Here is a 19,028-nt window from a genome sequence, read left to right as displayed (position 1 = left end):
ACACACACACACACACACACACACACACACACACACACTTACTCAGTGTCCCCCAGTGCAGGTATGACACAATTGCCTTTCCACACTGTCATTTCTCTAATTCAACTTCCTGTGTCTCTCCTAGCAAGGTGAACTCACAAGGTCACCAGCTGAACTCACTGGTGCTGACACCCTGGATGATAGCGTATTGTCCTCAGTGACACATTCACAAGGCCGAGCGGTTATACTCTCCACCTGCCCTGTGGGGGTGACAGGTACCTTTTAGGCCTTAGTTAAGCTGATCTCCCGCAGGCGATGTTCACAACGACCGTTCGGAACACAAATGGTACGCACAAACAGCCCTCATCTACTGTATCAGCAATTAAAGAAATCACACTTCACACACAACACGCTGCCCGGCAGCCTTTTAAGCATTTACGCAGCGGCTTTGAACGTTACGCATTCTCAAATCTAGTTGGTGCAGTTGTCACAGGTGTATGGCAGTTCTCTGTTCACGGTATGTGGGAGGAGGGATTTTATATTAGCTCAACTCTTCTTTGGAGCAGTTTCTGTATGTAGCTCTATATGTAAAAGCTGCATTTTTATTGTAGCAATAACATGAGGATATGACAATCAAATTATTAATTTATTTTCTCAATATTGCGTTGGTGTTCCCTCAGTAAAGCTATTATCTATTATACAAGGCATAAACGATAGCAGCAGATTTTTATGAGGTCATATTTATATCTGTGGTCAGAGTGACAGGTGTACGATGTTAATGATATGACCAGGATCCGACTTTATTTTAGATTTGGTGAGATATGTTTGGTGTTGAAAGTCACGCTCTCCTAAAATCATGTCTTTTCAGTTGACGATCAATCAGAGAGTGATGTGAAAGATTGCTGGATTTCTTTATCACACTTCTTCCTGCTGTTTCAGGGGTTGAGAGTTTTCATGTGGTGGGTTAGTGTAGTGAGGTGTTATTCTGACTCATCCTGTGCTAATGTTTTATCTATACATTTGAGATTTTCCATCAGTAACGATGATCTGTTAAACAATATACCTTCAACTATATGCAGCTGTGATAGTTTCAGTGTGTGCTCTCTCTTTCCACAATAGCGTATTACTCTCGTCTCAGTGTTACAGAGGGGACTAGTCGAAGGCCCCGCGGAAACCTGAGCACACCTAATGCTCTGATGAACCCAGACCATGCCTGCACTCCATCAGTCATGATATGCGGTACCCTTGTTGTCAAAGCAGCTCTTGTAAAATGTCAAGTCTCACTTCCTTTTCCTATTTACTTCATTTTGAACTTTACTCTAATTTATTAAACCAAATAACTAACATTGCGAGCCTAAAAGTGCTTGTTTTATTTTGTAATGGACAGCAAAGAACACACATTTTGTTTATTAAATTATCTATTCTTAGTGTACTTTAGAAATTTAAATGATGACTGTTGCCATTATGAACACTGACATACAGAAGTGTATCAAAATTATAAATGTGGATTTAAATATATTAGCATTATCTATTTTTGGCCTATTCTTTAAAATTAGTCATCATTGAATTTCATATTGCTGAATAAATCAAGACATGAAACAATTTGTTACAAATTAATAAGACTTCTGGATTTACAATATCCATTTCTAAATAGGCAATCTCTTGGTGATCCTCGAAAAAGGACCCCAACAGGAAGTAAATTAAATATTTTCAAGCTTGAGCTTTGCATCCTACCACTAATTAATTTTGTAATATTTATGTTTAAACGCTTTCGGTTCTGCAGTATGACACATCCGCATAATAAAAAGAGGAATTTCCCTATTAATAAGCATAGAGTTATAGTTCAAACTTGACTTCTGTGTATGCTAGCGTATGGAAAACAATGTGTCAAAATAGTCCTGTGGCGTGACATACCTCTATGTTTTGGCGCTTTTATTAATTGACAGAATACATTAATTGTTTTATTTAATTATTTAAAAGATTCATTGTCACGTCGCAGGACTATTTAAATGAACAAGTAAAATATAAAAATTGGTGACCATTTAGCAATATCATACTATACACTTTCAGATGGTGATACTTAAATTAATACGTGATTTTATCATGAACTCCAAAGAGAATATATTGTTTGACTGGTGTTCATTGTATGGGGAGCTGGATGAGGACATGAGTATAACATGTCTAATAATCACGGTGTGAATAGCTCTGATTAGAGAGACTTAGCAGCATATGTTTCTTCAAGTCAGCCCTTACACTAGGCCTTCCTGTCAGGCACGGGGACCTAATTAACGCCACATATGTTTATTTCAAACCCCACTTTGGGTGTGAAAGAAGGCTTTTGGGAGGCACCACCTACAGGGGCTGTGAACGCGGGCAGGGGGGTCGTTGGAAAGGCGGCAGAATTAAAAGGTGTAGAGAGAGAGCGTTAGAGGAGTGAGAGACAACTAGAGTGAAGGAGAAGAAGAGAGCGGAGAAGATAGCACTTAGTGCTCCACGGAATTCTCACCCGATATCACATGATCTCCTGGAGAAGTGCAAATGTATTCCACTGCAACCCTAGAAACAAACAAGCTGCCACTTCCTTCGTTTATAATTAGCTGGTAATCAATGCTGAGTCTCTTGGAAACGGGAGAAGACTTGTCAATGTCCATAAGGTGTTTCAATCAGCAATTTTGCGATTTATGTCCTTAAGTCTTACAGGACACGTGTGGTGGATCGTTGCATTAAAAATGAGAGTTGACACCTAATTTTTTAACATAACAATAAAGACGGCCTCATCCATCAAAAGGGATTTTCCACGTGCACATTCATTTTTGAATGCGCACTTGCTCTTGTTGTGGGGTTTGCATTCTCCAACAGCCTCTGAACCATGTGTCACCTCCATAAACGCAGTGACTGAGTGCAAGCTTGAGGTGCTAAGTTGTACATGGTTAAACATGGAGGAGAGACCCACATGCAGATGTATCCAGGGCTCCAGACGTGACCTTTCCTATTGCAAGTCTTCTTGAAGGCAAAAAAGAAGCTAAGAAATCTTAATAAAAATACTTTATGTGTGTGTGTGTGTGTGTGTGTGTGTGTGTGTGTGTGTGTGTGTGTGTGTGTGTGTGTGTGTGTGTGTGTGCGCGTATCAGTTCTAACCGTCCAGAACAATTAATTTTTTCAGTTGCTTAAAAAAATTTAAATAACTTAAGTTAAATGAAAATTATTTAACATTTTATGATGCTGATATATACTAATTCTAGGAAAGGGCCTAAAAAAGTAACCTAAAATTGTAAACTAAAATGTTCTTCATGTAGTAACATCTCTTTAATTTAACATTATATAAAATTATAAATTTATATTTAAAAAAAATAAAAAAATAAAAATATAAAGTAACATTTTACTTTATTCTATTTCTATTCTATAATGAAAAAATAAAATGCTGTGTGTGTGTGTGTGTGTGTAATACAGTAAATTTTATACTATTTGATAGTTTATGCTGATATTTTGATGACATAATCTTAATTTTTGTGCGAACTATCCCTGTTTTTGTGTGCATTTTCTTTATTGTGAATGATTAAATGTTATTTGTCTTCATATTTTTTAAAATCTAAAATTGAAATGCAATAACTTGGTCTAAAATTATTTTTCTTCCTCTAATACATGCAGGCTACTGAATAATGTTAAGCAATAGCCAAATAGCTGTTTAGAGACTGTTTTTAGCCAACATTTATTCAATCTGGCTCTGCTTCACTCAAAATTCTGTTAGATTATAAAAATAAAATGTTTTCAAAGGCACATTGCACTGACTTAAAGGAAACAACTGCACATTTTCATGTCATTTCAGCATTTCATTAGGAATGCTGCTCCAGTGAATGATGAAAAATGCTTAGCACACCCTGAGCATGTAGAACTGTAGTATGCGGCCCACCAGTCTGGCCTGAGAAGGTGAGGAGGGGTCCTGCAGACGAAATGCCAAGCTTATCTATTCTTCAGACAGTTTAGGGTCTGCGTTTGACAGAAGAAGACAACTGTGCTCTCCCGCATTCCTCTGGCTTGCTCCGCAGGCCCCAAATGATCGCCCCCCAAAGCATGGCTTCCTCTTATTGGCTGAAGGACCGTACAATCCGCTTTCCCCTCCATCACTCCTTAATGTCAGAAATGGGCCCCCCACTGTCGCCCACTTGGTGAACATTAAGAAATCATCACCACTGTCATGTCTACTGTCAGACAGGGGTCATCGCATGCAGAATCAGCAGCCTCTTGGGAACCGACCAGCAGGGCTGCTTGGAGAAAGCTGACTCTTAAAGATGTTAAAAACCGCATGAGAGATCTGTCGTGCCCCACCGTGTCTGCTCTGACTGAAATCATGAATGAGCAATAGTGTGTCTCTGTCTGTATCTGTTGGCTCGTAGCCTGGAAAAAGTATGTGGGCCAGTGTCAAGTCTCATTTGCGTTGGTGAGCCGTGACAGCCATAAATCACTGCAAAAGCCCATTAAATCCACTTTTGTATATGGACTGTAACAAGGCAATACGAGCAGGAAGAGTTTTGTATCTTAATACATGCAGGGAGGGAGTGACAAGAGGAAAACAGGACATAGAGATAGTGGGTAAAAAAACATCAGTGCTTGTAGAGCAGAAATGGATTGTTGTTGGGCAATGTGCAAGCAAATGTAGGTAAGGATAGAACTAAAGGCACATAAAAAGTGGAAATTGGGCAATCTGAGTAATACAAGCTCTTAGGCAAATAAAAGCAGATTGGCTTTCAAAAATATACTTCTGATGCAGCTTTCCTTTCAGTCAGTTAACAATTAATCATTTTCCACCTCATGATAGTCACTCATAACATTTTTTCAATAAAATAAATATTTTTATACCTGAGGAACACACGCACACACACACACACACACACACTTTTACTTTACTTTACTTTTAGTCATTTAGCAGACGCTTTTATCCAAAGCGACTTACAAATAAGAAAAAGTAATTCAAACTAAAAGCTAAAATTCTATAAATACAATATATATATACACATTTAAGAAAATAATTTTTTTTAAATAAAAATGACAAATGCATACAACAACATTTCAAAACTAAATATTTAAATGAAAACAAAATAAAGCTAAAAACAATTCAAAATATTAAAAGAACAAAAGGTATGAGTATAATAATGATTCATAACACTAAGCCAAACACCAAAAAACAACTACATATGTGTATGTACAGCCACATGATACATGTACATACAGTATATATATAAATACATTCTATATATATATATATATATATATATAATTTCATTTCCATTTTGTATGTTGAAGTACTGAAATAACTCAAATTAAATAAAACTAAAACTTAATAAAAAACATATATAGACATAATAAAAAACGAATAAAATGACAACATTACTACAACTGTAACTAAAACTAAAATAGATAACTAATACAAATAAAACTACATTAGTTTATCAGTAATCCTAAAAAAATAACACTGAGCCAAACACACATGCTAAAATAACAACAACTTACTGACACATAGTAAGAAATGCTTATAAAACAGAAAAACAGAAGTGAAACAAGTAGTAGGACACACACACACACACACACACACACACACACACACACACACACACACACACACAAACAAGGCTGATGCATCTGGTTTCTTGACATTTTCTTCTCATCACCTATTTGCTTCACTTAATGAAATATTATTTTATAAATGTGATTATATTAATATTGTATTGCATAATATTATGCATATTGCACTTACTGAATATGTTTTTAAAGAATATATTAATATCACATAATATGCATATAAAATATCCATATAGGAAGATTTACTCGGCTGGTAGCATTGAGTGGACAACACAGATGGTGAGCTGAAGTGAAATACATCTCACTCTCTCTGCTTTGACAGGCATATGACAGGTTAAAGGGAAGTCGTAAATGGAATGAAAACAGGAATGATTTGACCGATAAAGACAGTTTACTGTAAATTGACAGTCACTTTGCATAGCTATTTGTTTGTTTAAGTAAATGAATGAATTTATTTATTAACTGTATAAACAAAGGTTAATAAAGAGTATGGCTACAAGAATTTATGTAAGAAATATTCTGTAAAAAAATCCATCCCGTTGTAATTGTTATAATAATTTATACATGATATAAGGTTTAAGAGTTTTAGCTCTGAACAATTTTCATCACTAACTGAAAAATCACTACATGTAATATTACTGTGTAAATAAAGCATTTTCTTTCTTTTTTTTACCCCCAAAATCATTACAAATTTTGACAGATTTATGAGCAACTGAGGGTTGCTGCGGTTGTTGTTTTCCTGTTGTGCCCCTGGACTTTAGTTTCAGTGTAGCTTCTGACCTTTGATGGTGACACACTTGGCACAGATTTGAAGCCTGCCACATTTGGACTGGATCAGAAACACTTTGGCAGGGTGGGTGCAGGATATTTAGTCCACATCCAGGAAGGATCACTGTGGGAAAACGGACCTTCAGAGAGCACACAGATGCATTTAGGGGCTCAGAAAAAGGGAGCATATCCCGTAATGAAACATGTGTCTTCTTCTGTTCTTTCTCTTCTGCCTTTTTCTTTGTGTTGCTTTTGTGATTTGTTCAACACAAAAGAAGATAGTTTGAAGAATGCTGGTAATCAAACAGTTGACGTTAGCCATTGACTTTCATAGTATGGAAAAAATACTATGGAAGTCAATAGCTACTGTTTGGTTACCAACATTCTTCAAAATATCTTCTTTTGTGCTCAGCAGATGAAAGAAACTGATATAATTTACATTTTTGGGTGACCTATAACTTTAAATGGTTATGACAATATTAGTATATTGATTTTACTTAACCATACATGTGTATCCAGAAGTGTGATAAATCTGACAAAACCTCTCAAAATGTAATTTTGGGGATCTTATACAAATAAATACAATTGTTGTAAAAAGTTTTTTTTTTTTTTAATTATTGTCAAGATTTTTTTTAGGGTTAGGTTATAATATTTATAAATAGTTATATATAAAACAATAGAAGTCTATGGAATTTCCCCATTTAGATACGCACAGGAATGCATTTTAAAATTGTATCGACATGAAGGTGAGTAATTAATCACAGAATTTTCATTTTTGGTTGAACCATCCCTTTAAGTGAATATTGCTAACTAGTGAAAAGTTGAGTTGAGGAATACCAAGCTGAACCAATAAGTTATTGATTTTAGAATCTCTAAACATGTAAATGCTCTAAACAAACAAACAATAAATACCTAAATATGCATATTAAAAATAATGAACAATTTATTAAATATATATACAAATATATGCAAAATAATACCATTCACAAAAAGTTTCAAAGTTTCTTTCATCTCTTTCTACTTTCTGTGCTGGGGGGCCTGATTCTTAAATTACTGTAATAATCTTCCAATTGATTGAATGATTGACAGACTAAGACATGTATAATGATGAATGACTTAATTTAGGGATGGTGAACAAATGCAGTGATGGACAGGTGCCCTTTCTGCCTGTGAAGCCATATAAAGTGCAAAGGACTTAGGCATAAAGACCAGGGCAGGACGTTCATGATGACGTATGCTCGGAGTGCGAAGGCAAATGCGTGTACGAGGGGTGTGTTACTCAATTCACCCTCTAGGATTTGGCCTTGGTCACTCCTGCTTTTAAGCTGTGGCATGAAGCAGACATTGATGTGTACGTGTGTGTGTGGGCGTGCATAATTTACAGTATTTGTGTGCCTGTGAGTGGCAGCAGGAAGAGCGGGCTCAGCTTGAGGGTGGCCGACACCAGCGCTAAGAGGCTGGGGGTGGTGGGTGTCATGGAGGCTTTAAGCGGCCTTTCATGTGACAACAGCTTGCCAACCAGAGGTCTTGCCTGAGCTCTCTTCTATTTCTAATTCATCCGGTTTTATCAGTACCAATCATTTGAATCATTTATTTTTAGTGGGATATGGTCTCTCTGCGCTGCTTCCCCGGGCAATGGCTCTCAGCGGCCTGCTAATGAGTGTCAATCTGCTGGCTTTGGCAATTTTACGACAGACACCTCGACTGACAAATGCAGGGCTACAGTCAACATGCATCATTCCTTCTGACACAGAGCTGAGCTGCGGTGTCACGCTCCCTCAGATGCTCTAAAAGAGCGTTTCGCTTTTGTTGTGAGGATCTTTATGTGAAGCGTGTTGAGGTCAGACCGTCTTTTGGATTTCATGTGTTCAGAATGTACTTTCAAAGTTGAAAGTGAAAGTTTATCAGATGGTCTGTTGAAGTGTTTTTGTAGAGAGCGATATTATGTTTCGTGAAACTCAGTTAGTCACATATTGTAGGTCATATGGCCTTGAGCATTATCAGTAACTCATAAAGATGGTTAGAACCATACTTTATTTGGTTTGTAATGATGTTTTATGATGTATTTGAAAGGATTACAGGTAGTTTGGTGTGTCTTTGAACCTACTTTACCATATTTTGGGAACGAATTGTTCCCAGAAATGTGCTAAATCTGATAAAAACCTCATTTTGAGAATGTACTTATTTGCAAAAATTTTATTATTATTTATTTGTAAAAATAAAGAAAAGAAAGTTTAGTTTTTTAAATTGTACAAATGCATACAATTTTAGGGTTAGGCAATAGTAGGCTATTTATAACAATAGTTATATATAGTTATATAACACAGTTTATGGAATGTCCCCATTTGGATAGCTGCATAACATTTTTTTTTTAATGTTGAAAAATTTACACATTTCTCCTTTAAGTGCAAATGAATAACTAGCGAAAAGATAGGCTAGCTGAAACGGATATGCCACCGCCATCTTGAAGAGGTCAGCATTTCATGTTGAGCTGATCAGTAATCAGTTACCTAACTAAATGTAATTACACTGACAAAAAGGCTGTACTACTGCTTATTAAACTTGGGAAAATTTATATAGGCCTAACTTTTTTTTGCAGGTGATAGACAGGTAAGCAAACATGACGCTTGTTTGCAGGCTGCACCTGTCCATCTACTTACATTCGTTAACTTGCAGACCTTCGTTTTCACGATATATTAAACAATCAGCTAGTGGATTAAATGTCTCTGTGGACTGTCTATCTGCTATCATTCATAAATGCGCGAGATATTAAACTCTTTGATATCGCAATGTCCCGTTTAGCCTTAAAGGCTAATTTTCATCCATAAATTAATCCTTGGTCAGTTCTTAATGTAGGCTAAAACTAAAAAAAATTATGTTGTTGAAACAATTTTCACTCAGAAATTGCTAGTAAATTTCACAATTAATTATAAAGAATTGGCCGTTTACACACTGAATTAAACAAGACATTTTGAAGTAGAAAGATTTTCTTGTAAAACGTACACCAATATCTGTTACAGTGTATATTAAAAGTAAACACAATAATATAATATCAGAAAAATCTCTCTCTCTATACATACATACATAATGTATATATTTTTATTAAACATTCACACTCATTAAAATACACAAAAAGCATATTCTTTTTGTACATGTGTTATTATGTAATAAATGTATTATTATTATTATTATTATTATTATTATTATTATTATTATTATTAACATTCACTGTCATTAATTGCACAGCAAAACATGGCTGATGAAACCAGATCCCTTTTGCTTATAGCTACTTTCCATTATTTGTCATTCTAAAGAACAACAACAAACATTTACAGTTTGTAGGAATCACAAACCATTTTGTTTTATAATTTGGTATTTCTATAATCCTCTTGTTAAAACATGGCATAAACCTTTTTCACATTTCCGGGTTTCTCAGCAGCAGAAGTCGTCATAGTTGGGTAAACTTCGACTGCAGTGAATGAGAGAGTACCCCAAAAATATTTTTTTGCATTCCTATTTGCTCATAACGGCAGTCAGAAGAGAGAACGATGTCAAATTTACCATCCCTCCCATAAACGCTGCTTTAGACACACCCTCGCATTAGCGTTAACTAGTTTTTTCGTAATTTGATGCAAAGGTAATATAATACAAAGTATAGTGTTATAAATGTACATACATTTAAAAAAAAAAATCAAAACATAAAAATCTTTCAAGGATTTACGATGCTGATGACCGTTAAACGTGTCATCACTTGTGCATGTCTTTTGTACTCATACATAGATATTTAGGTTGCCACCACCAAACGCATAACCTTCTATTAAAGTAGAAACGCCACCGAATCATCATGTAACACTGTGCATGTGTGTCTCTGTGTGTATTTTGACCCTAGTGCACCTGGACAGCTGTGTCTGTGTCAGAGACTGCGCGGCCACAAGTGGACAGATACATTTGGTCTGTTTACGTATCCTTGTTCCCGGGGTTCTTGGGAGAGTTACATTTTCTAGTAACTCAGCAGACGTCACAGAGCTATTCTGGCCGGCCAGTTGTGACAGCCGGCCAGCAACAGCAACGCCAGGGCAGGAATGCTGCTGGGGGGAGGGTGGTTGCTGATCTTGTCAGAGGAAGTGGAGACGAGGGCTCTCCCATTTCACAGGGGGTGGGGGGCAGCAGTTTGGGAGAAGGAGTGTAGCACTGGCTCTCTGGAGAGACGAGGAAGAAAGGGAACAGGCACAGGAAGAGGGGTGGGCAAGGTATTTGGGTTTGGTGCCAGCCGAGCCAGGCCTCTGGCATGCTGCATTCCTAAAGATCAACACGACGGTGTTTCCTTTCAGCTCCCCTGCCTACTAACCCCTTCAGCTACTCTGCTTTACAACACACAAACACACATGCTTGCCTTTCTTGTCTCGTAAGCAAGCTTAATTAGGGTTGTAATAGTGCTGCGGCCAATTTTCCATAGACGCCTTAGTGCGTGTTATGATCGATAACCACCACGTACACACATTTATGGCATTTTTTGAGGGTTATTTTTAGTGTCCTCACAAAATGCATGAAATAAAACTAATAAATAAGTTAAGGTATATTTGTCAAATTCAGTATTTTATATATTTTCGTAATTTTGTTTATTGTTGATTACATGATCATGGCTAAGAGAATGCTCTGGTCATGTATTTCTTGCAATGCAGGGTTCAGAAGGTTAAAATGCTGGCTGCTGGCAGACTGTTTGGCAGCGGGTGTAAATTAAGAGGGTCAAGACCCTGTTAAGGGATCCTACGGGGTAGTGATAAGTACAGGCATGCTGGGTCAATATTCAGTGCCGAAGCTTGACTTGTCAGGTTGACTTGTTTGGTTTTACTTTTTAATTACGCTATAGAGCAGCCTTTACCAATAACTCCATTGTTGTTCATAAGAATAAAGGTGATGCAATCATAGAATTGTATTGCTGATGGATGGAATACTGAGAAGTACCATCAGACAGAATGACCTTTGATGTCACACGTATTACAGGTTTGACCATCATAGGAAATACTGTCAATAAGACTTAGCCTGCTATGCAGTGTATTGTTATGAATAATAATAATAGTAAAAATAATTTTAATTATTATCATCATCATTATTATGATTATAAAAATTATACATACAAATTTGTTTGCAAAACTAAACTTGTAAATAAAAATGTAATTTACAGTAATAATTATAATGTTAAATAATAATAATACTAATGGATAAATATTTCTTGTTTTTCTTGAGAATTACTTCTAAAATGTGATATATGGGGTGTCATTTCGATAAATAATAATGATAAATCACAAAATGAGGTTTCCTCAAATAGGTTGCTTCATTATTTTTTTCAGTATTTCCATTCATTTTCTCCATATACTGTAGGCATTTAAAATAATCCTTCATTTAAGAGTTTGGACTAAAAAACCAAGCAAATCAGAAAATCACATTACAGACGTTAATTTGAAGCAAAAGAAAAAAATCGTTTGAAAAACCTAAATATACTTACATTTGTTGTTTTGTCTCATAAAGGATTATGAACGATATTACACTGAAAAAATGTTGGTAGAAACAGTTTTGACTCAGAAATTGCTAGTAAATTTAGCAAATAATTACAAGTAACAACAAGTAAAACATCAAAATTAAATATGAAATTCTGAAGAAGAGACTATGGAAGTTCTTGTAAAACATACTCCAAAAATCTTTGTTTTATTAACTTTGAAAAAGAATACTTTTTACAGTGTACAACACAAATCAGTTAACGGTACATCACTGATTATATAAAAAATACAATATATTTGAAGTTTAATTATTTTTTTTTAATTATGTAAATATATTAAAGCATTTTTTAACCACCCATATTCCAGGTCAGAAGTTTCTGGAGAAATCAGCCCATTAGCAATGAAAAGATCCATTGGAGGTTAACAAGATGTAAAACAAACAAAAACAAATAGATTATTGTTAAAGTAAATGTCAGTTCTGTGTATAAGGCCTAATCACACTTGATGAGCTTATCAGTCTAATTAAATGTTCTGTTGCTGCTTTGACATGACATATTTACAGATCCTCATGGGAATGCCGACGGAGGTGTGTTTTGCAGCACCTCAGATGTACAGCACACCTGAAGAAGGTGCTGGCAGGGAGTCTGCATCCTTCTGCTTAACACACAGCAGCTGTGCTGAGGGAAGGTGAGGAAAGACTGTGCTAATTTGAGGGCTGTTAGTTTGCTTGAGACCAGACTGCAAGCTCCACAGACAGTGCTGACAAGTGCATGAGTGAATCTGATGTCTTGCTTATGATGAGCATGATCTTTCAATACCACAATACCAGTCAAAAATCGGGACACACTTGGCTGAATTTGTTTCTCATTAAGTCTGTAATTAGTTTTGTCAAATATATTAAATATATTTCAAAATATGTTATTAACTGTACAAATTTCTTTAGAAAAACAAAAAACAAAAAAAGGAAAGTTTAGAATGATAATGTTAATATAAAAATAAAATAAAAATACTTACTTTTAATATGTATTTATTATTATTATTATTATTGTTTACAAATGTCTTTACAAAACTGAAAATAAATTTTAAAATAATAATATTAAAATAATTCATTTGAGTCAATATTTATTTATATATTATTATTATTATTATTATTATACATTCACATTTCTTTCCAAAACTTTTTTGCATGTTTATTTTGCAAAAAATGACATTTATAATAATAATAATAATAATAATAATACTAGTAAGACATATTTCTTCTTATACTTCTTATATTTAAAGTATAATGCAGAAATTTTTATTTAACATTTCTAGTCACTATGTAATTCTCATACTTTCATGTGTCTTATTTTATAGTTTTAAATGACTTTACTGTTATTCTAAAATGTGGAAAATTTTAATATTAAAGAGCAGGGGTGTAATTTTGAATTGTCAGTGTAGGAGTGTGTGTGTGTGTGTGTGTGTGTACCTGGTATTTATCACGTTATGGGGACCAAATATCCCCACAAGGATAGTAATACCAGTAAACTTTGACCTTGTGGGGACATTTTTTTAGGTCTCCATGAGGAAACAAGCTTATAAATCATACAGAATGAAGGTTTTTGAAAATCTAAAAATGCAGAAAGTTTCCTGTGAGGGGTATATGTAGGGCGATAGAAAATACAGTTTGTACAGTATAAAAACCATTACGCCTATGGAATGTCTCCATAAAACATGGAAATGTGTGTGTGTGTGTGTGGTCATTGAATACTATTTTAAAGTGTACTTTTCAGTGCTTTCTTTAGTGAGAAACCCATACGTGTCTGTGTCATGTAATGTTGTACTAATCTTGCAGTGTGTGTTTTGATATGTGTGTGTCTTTGTGCTTGTGTGTCTGTATGTGTCAGATTCCTGTCCGTGTTTATGTGAGTGTACATGTTCTTGCTTTTGTGTGTGTTTGTGTCTGTCGGCTCAGGTTATGTTGACGCTGAATGCCCACTCCTCGAGGGACTGCAGGCCTGCAGGGTGGTCTTTCTCTCATCAGCAGCATTATGGTCCGGTGCATGATGGGTGCTGACCCCTGGGAGGGCCATAACCAACCTAAGCTCTCCTCCTGTCACAAGCACTCACGCCCTGGCACCACTCACTCACGCTGTGTGTTACATACACGGCAAGCAAGCTCCTTTTAAAGCTGTTCTGAAAGTGGCTCAATAAGCCAGTTCAGTAGAGGTGAAAAACTGAGAGAGATCTGTGTGTTGTGAACAGAAAAGTCGTTATTCAACCAAGCAACAGGTAAATATTTCAGTGATTTCATAACATTTCCATAGTCACATATCTGTAGGGTATCATGGGTAAAGGGCCTTTTTGATTTTTTTTTCTTCTATACTGAATAGCAACAGAAGCCACTGCTATACTTTCCTAAACACCTGTTTGTCACCATGCATTGCGAAATTGTCCTGATTGAGGTTGATTGAGGTTGATTTCTGTGGTAACTCTGTCTGAGGTGATTCTGTCTTGGGGTCAGTAATATATTAAGCAAGAATGCATTGAATTGATCAAAAGTGACAGTAAAAACCTTTATACGGTTACAAAAAAGTCATAATTCAAATATTAAACAAGCATTGTTATCATTGATAAAAAGACGAAATATTACTTCAGCATCAAATAAACATATGAATATCTTAAGGATCATATGAAAGTGAAGACTGGCGTAATGGCAGCTGAAAATTCCCAGGAATAAATTACATTTTAAAATATATTACAATAGAAAACAGTTATTTTTGTAATAAAAATTTACAGTACTGTACTACTGTATTTTTTGATCAAATAAATTGGTGAGCATAAGAGAATTCTTTCAAAAACATAAAAAACTGTACTGCTAATCAGAATGTCTGAAATCATCACAAAATACATATGCATGATTTTCAGTTTCAAGGTGGATGAATCCATTTGAATAAGTTCTGACTCAAAACTGATATCACAGAATTGCAGTACAACTCAGTCCCCCCAATACACACAGAAAGGAAATATTTGAATATGAACAGATCTTTTTAGATGATTTCAGAGGAAGTTATTTCATTTTGAGCAAAGATAACAAAAATGCACGCTCTAATGAATCGTCTGCAATAATGACAGAAATTAAGTAAGTGCCTTTTTTTTTAAAGGGGTCATCAATTTTTCCTTTCTCTTTGGAGTGTTACAAGCTCTTGGTGCGTAAAGAAGATTTGTAAAGTTGCAAAGACTAAAACCTCAAATCCAAAGAGATATTCTTTATAAAAGTTAAGATTCAACCATGCCTACCTAAAACGGCTCATTCTAACACGCCCCCACATGTCTACGTCACGATGTGGGAAGATTTGCGTAACGCCGCCCAAATGTTCACGCAAAGAAAGAAGGCGTAACTTTTATTCTCGCTGTAGTATTGTTGTTGCCGCCGCTGCAATGTCGTGGAGACGCTGTGTGTTTCATGGTGAAAACGAAACTACTTTGTTTGGTCTTCCAAAAGAGGATGATATCTGCTTCGTCATGCCTAGAGCTGATCTGTGCTGGTTGCTGAGGAAATACATCAACTTCGCGCTATGGATCGCCGGATCGACTTTCACCATGGACGAAGCGGAGTCCAGCCCGGGGTCATCACATGTGGTTGCCACAAGCCCACCGGCCACTCCTTCGTCGAATTCGCCGGCCGCGCCATTCTCAAGCCCGCCAGCCGCCGCTCACTCTAACCCGCCAGCCGTTCCTCACTCTAGCCCGCCGTGTGTGACGCTGTGTGTTTCGTTGTAAAAGCGAAACTACTTTGTTTGGCCTTCCAAAAGAGGACACAACTAGAAATCAGTGGTTAAGTTGTATTCATAACACTGTTCCAAAACAGTACAACACAAATATTCAGATGTGTGCAGCGCATTTTGCGGAGGATGAGGACTGTTTCCTGTGAGAGTAGCCTACAATGCCGGTGTCTGTTTCTATAAAGTGGGGCAGTTCCAACTTTGCAAGGACAGTCTGGCACTTCTGACTCACAGCCTGTAAGTAAGTTTTTATATTTAAAGAATTTGCCATTGACTATTCAAAAGCGAGTTTTGAACAGTGTAGAGTAGCATTTGTTGTTTGTCGTTTCTCCAGACATGGTTTTATGTTTATGCAGCGCGATTCGCAACGCAACGCGTAAAAAGACAGTATAAGTCATTATAATCAGTAATTATGTCCCCACTGGATGCAACAAATGCCTCGTTTGTAATGGGTTTTATTGTTTTTGTCTTGTCACGGTGGAACACAGGGCATCACAGTATGGTAGGGGGAGTAACATTTCCGTCACACGCTTGAGGTATTCAGCCAATCACAACGCACTGGATAGCTGGCCAATCACAGCACACCTTGCTTTTCAGAACGATGAGCTTGGTAAAAATCAACGTGTTTCAGAAAGGCGGGGCATAGATGAGCAACAATAATGTACATTATGTGGAAAATAATGTGTTTTATGAACCTTAAACTGCATAAACTCATTTTATTACACCAAATACACAACATAATGTTCTTTTTAGCAACGTCATATGGCCCCTTTAAATTTCACATTCACCCTAGTCTCTCAACAACAGGCCGTTAATTTCAAATCTTGAATTTTAAGATTTTGAATCTTTTTGGACCAAAGATTTTGAGAGGATTTCAATACCTGCGCTTGGGCCAAAGGTGTGACTGAGGCCTGATGGCAGAGTGACCATTACAATGGAGCCGACAGTAAGGCAAGGAAAGCCTGGAAATGTGAAGTGACAAAGGGTGCCCTTTGTGTGTGAACTGATGGGGTGGAGGGCTGACAAGGTGCTCCCTCTAGGGGTTAACCTTCCAGTCTGGATCAACTGCTAAAACTAGGTCAGAAAAAAGAGGGGGAGGGTGTGTTACATGCATGAACGGTGGAGGGCACAGAGGGACATGTTGAGGAAACAGTGATTAAGATGAGGGCGAGTAGAACACAGAACAAATGTTAAGCATTTGCATTACTTTAAAAAAGACACCATACACGGGTAGTGTGTATGGTGAGGAGATGCTAAAGGTCAATCGATAGAGGAGGGTTGACCTTCACCCTTTATGGCACATTTATTTACTAATACACTAAATATACACAAATTAATATCACTATAAATTCTAAAGCCTTAATTACTTTGCAGTGGGTGTGCAATACCCACTGCAGCTCCGCTATAAAAAAGACACAGGTAAAAGACTCAGTTCATACTGAGAAAACAGACGAGGCAGGAGACAAAACAATACCACTATTAGTTTAAGGGCTCTATTTGGCATCATTCAGATTGAAGTTATGGCAGAGCACTAGAGGAAGCCACAGCTGGGTTCCTCCACACGCAGAGACAGACAGTCATCTGGCTTTCGCTGCTCCATTACACTGGCTCTGATAGGAACATGTACTAACAGTCTTCTCACATTCATCACGCAGGTTTTAATGAGCTGGGGAGATGAAGGGGAAAATGAGCTAAACCACTGTGCTTAAAATAATGGTTCACCCAAAAATGTCTGTATGTTCTAAAAAAAATTTTACATTTTGTGTGCCACAAAAATAATAACTGCAGGTTTGGAATGACATTAGAAAAATAATTTTTGGGTGAACTGTTTCTTTAAATGATCAGCATGAGATGTATTTAAAGGGATAGTCTACTTAAAAATGAAAATGATGCATCATTTGTTTGACTTCCACATTACTCAATGCAAAATGTTGTCTTCGTTTTCATTGGCACAATCATAAGGTATGATCACATTTACTTTTGAGTTTTCGTGGTAAAACTTTAGTTATTTTAACTGGAATCTCAGCAATTTCGCTTGAGGGCAAAAGATTTCCTTAAGCAGATTTCACATTGGGTTCAAGTTGGCCACATTCATTTGCAGTGGTTACAAACAGAAAACTGATTGCTTCGAAAGTGTCTTGTGTGAGCTCTGCTTCATACATCTCTATTGACAATAGACAACGGAATTTTTTTTTTTGCACAAGGATGCACCATTAGCACCTTTAGGCGGCACCTTTAGTTAGTGAGAAATTTTGAAAACTTTATCACTACTTGAAACCAGTAAAGTTTGCATGCACATTCTTGTAAGCAAGGAAGAACTATGAGAACTAGGGTGGATGTCCCGGCTTTCAGTAAATAACGACTTCAGTTTGAATTGGTTTCATACACAAAACTGCACTGCATGAGAAACATTTATGAGAAACAGCATATAATGTGAACTAAGCTGCTCTGAAAACACATTATTATAAGAAGCACATGTGTAAATGAACACAGTGCCACTCTTCACTCTAATTCTTTCGATTTGCATTCAATTTAATTAATTTTTAGTCTTATCAATTCACAAATTACCATTTGGAAAACTCTACTTTAAATCATACATGCATACTGTGCAGTTTATGTACAGCTAGCTTGTTGAAAGTGAGAATTATAGGGTCATCAACAGGTTCTTCCAAGTCTTCTGTTGCCAAAAGGTCACAAACTCCAGGACTGATACATTTTGGTCTCTGTTCTGGGCATTTCATTTTGATGGTGATTGTTGTTGTGGTTTACCTCTTGGTAATTTGTTCACTACACTCTCCACTAGCATTTTAGCACAAACTGACCCTTACATTCTATTAATTAAAATTAGCATCTTTCCCCTTAGCATTGACTTGTTACGTCAGATAGAATCAACTTTGTATCAGCAGGCCTGAGGGTCTCAGGCCCTAACGAGCCCAAGATCCTAATTAGGGACAGACAAACTGAAGGGGAGCAGGGAGGGGGGGGGGTTGGGGGGTAGAGGGCCAGAGAGGGTCCTGCTGGGATGAGCATGGCCACGGGGCTCGCGGTATTTATACTTCATGCACCTATGGTACACATGGTGTGGGTGAGACTAGAATGGAACTGGACCCAGGCAGCGCCTCACACCCCAGCCATCACAACCACTATCAGTCCAGATGGGAGGACGGAGAGGGAGGACAAGATAAAAAGCGAGAGGGGGAGAGAACGATGGGAGGATATATAAGATGAGAACAAAAGAGAAAACATTGGGGACAGAGAGGAAGTGAGAGAAAAATAAAGAGAGAAATATAGACAGACTGAAGAAATAGACCAATGGTTGCTGGTGTGGAATAGAATAAAGTGTCTATTGATATCAATGTGGCTAGTAAGAGGAAACAAACTTTTGAGTTCCTTCCTTCATTTGTGGTGTGTTCATGCATTTATATCTATTTACAATATGTAT

The sequence above is a fragment of the Sinocyclocheilus grahami genome, unplaced genomic scaffold, assembly GCF_001515645.1.
Source record: "Sinocyclocheilus grahami isolate Dianchi unplaced genomic scaffold, SAMN03320097.WGS_v1.1 scaffold26.1, whole genome shotgun sequence".
Taxonomy (NCBI): Eukaryota; Metazoa; Chordata; class Actinopteri; order Cypriniformes; family Cyprinidae; genus Sinocyclocheilus; species Sinocyclocheilus grahami.
Note: the sequence above shows the minus strand (reverse complement) of the source record.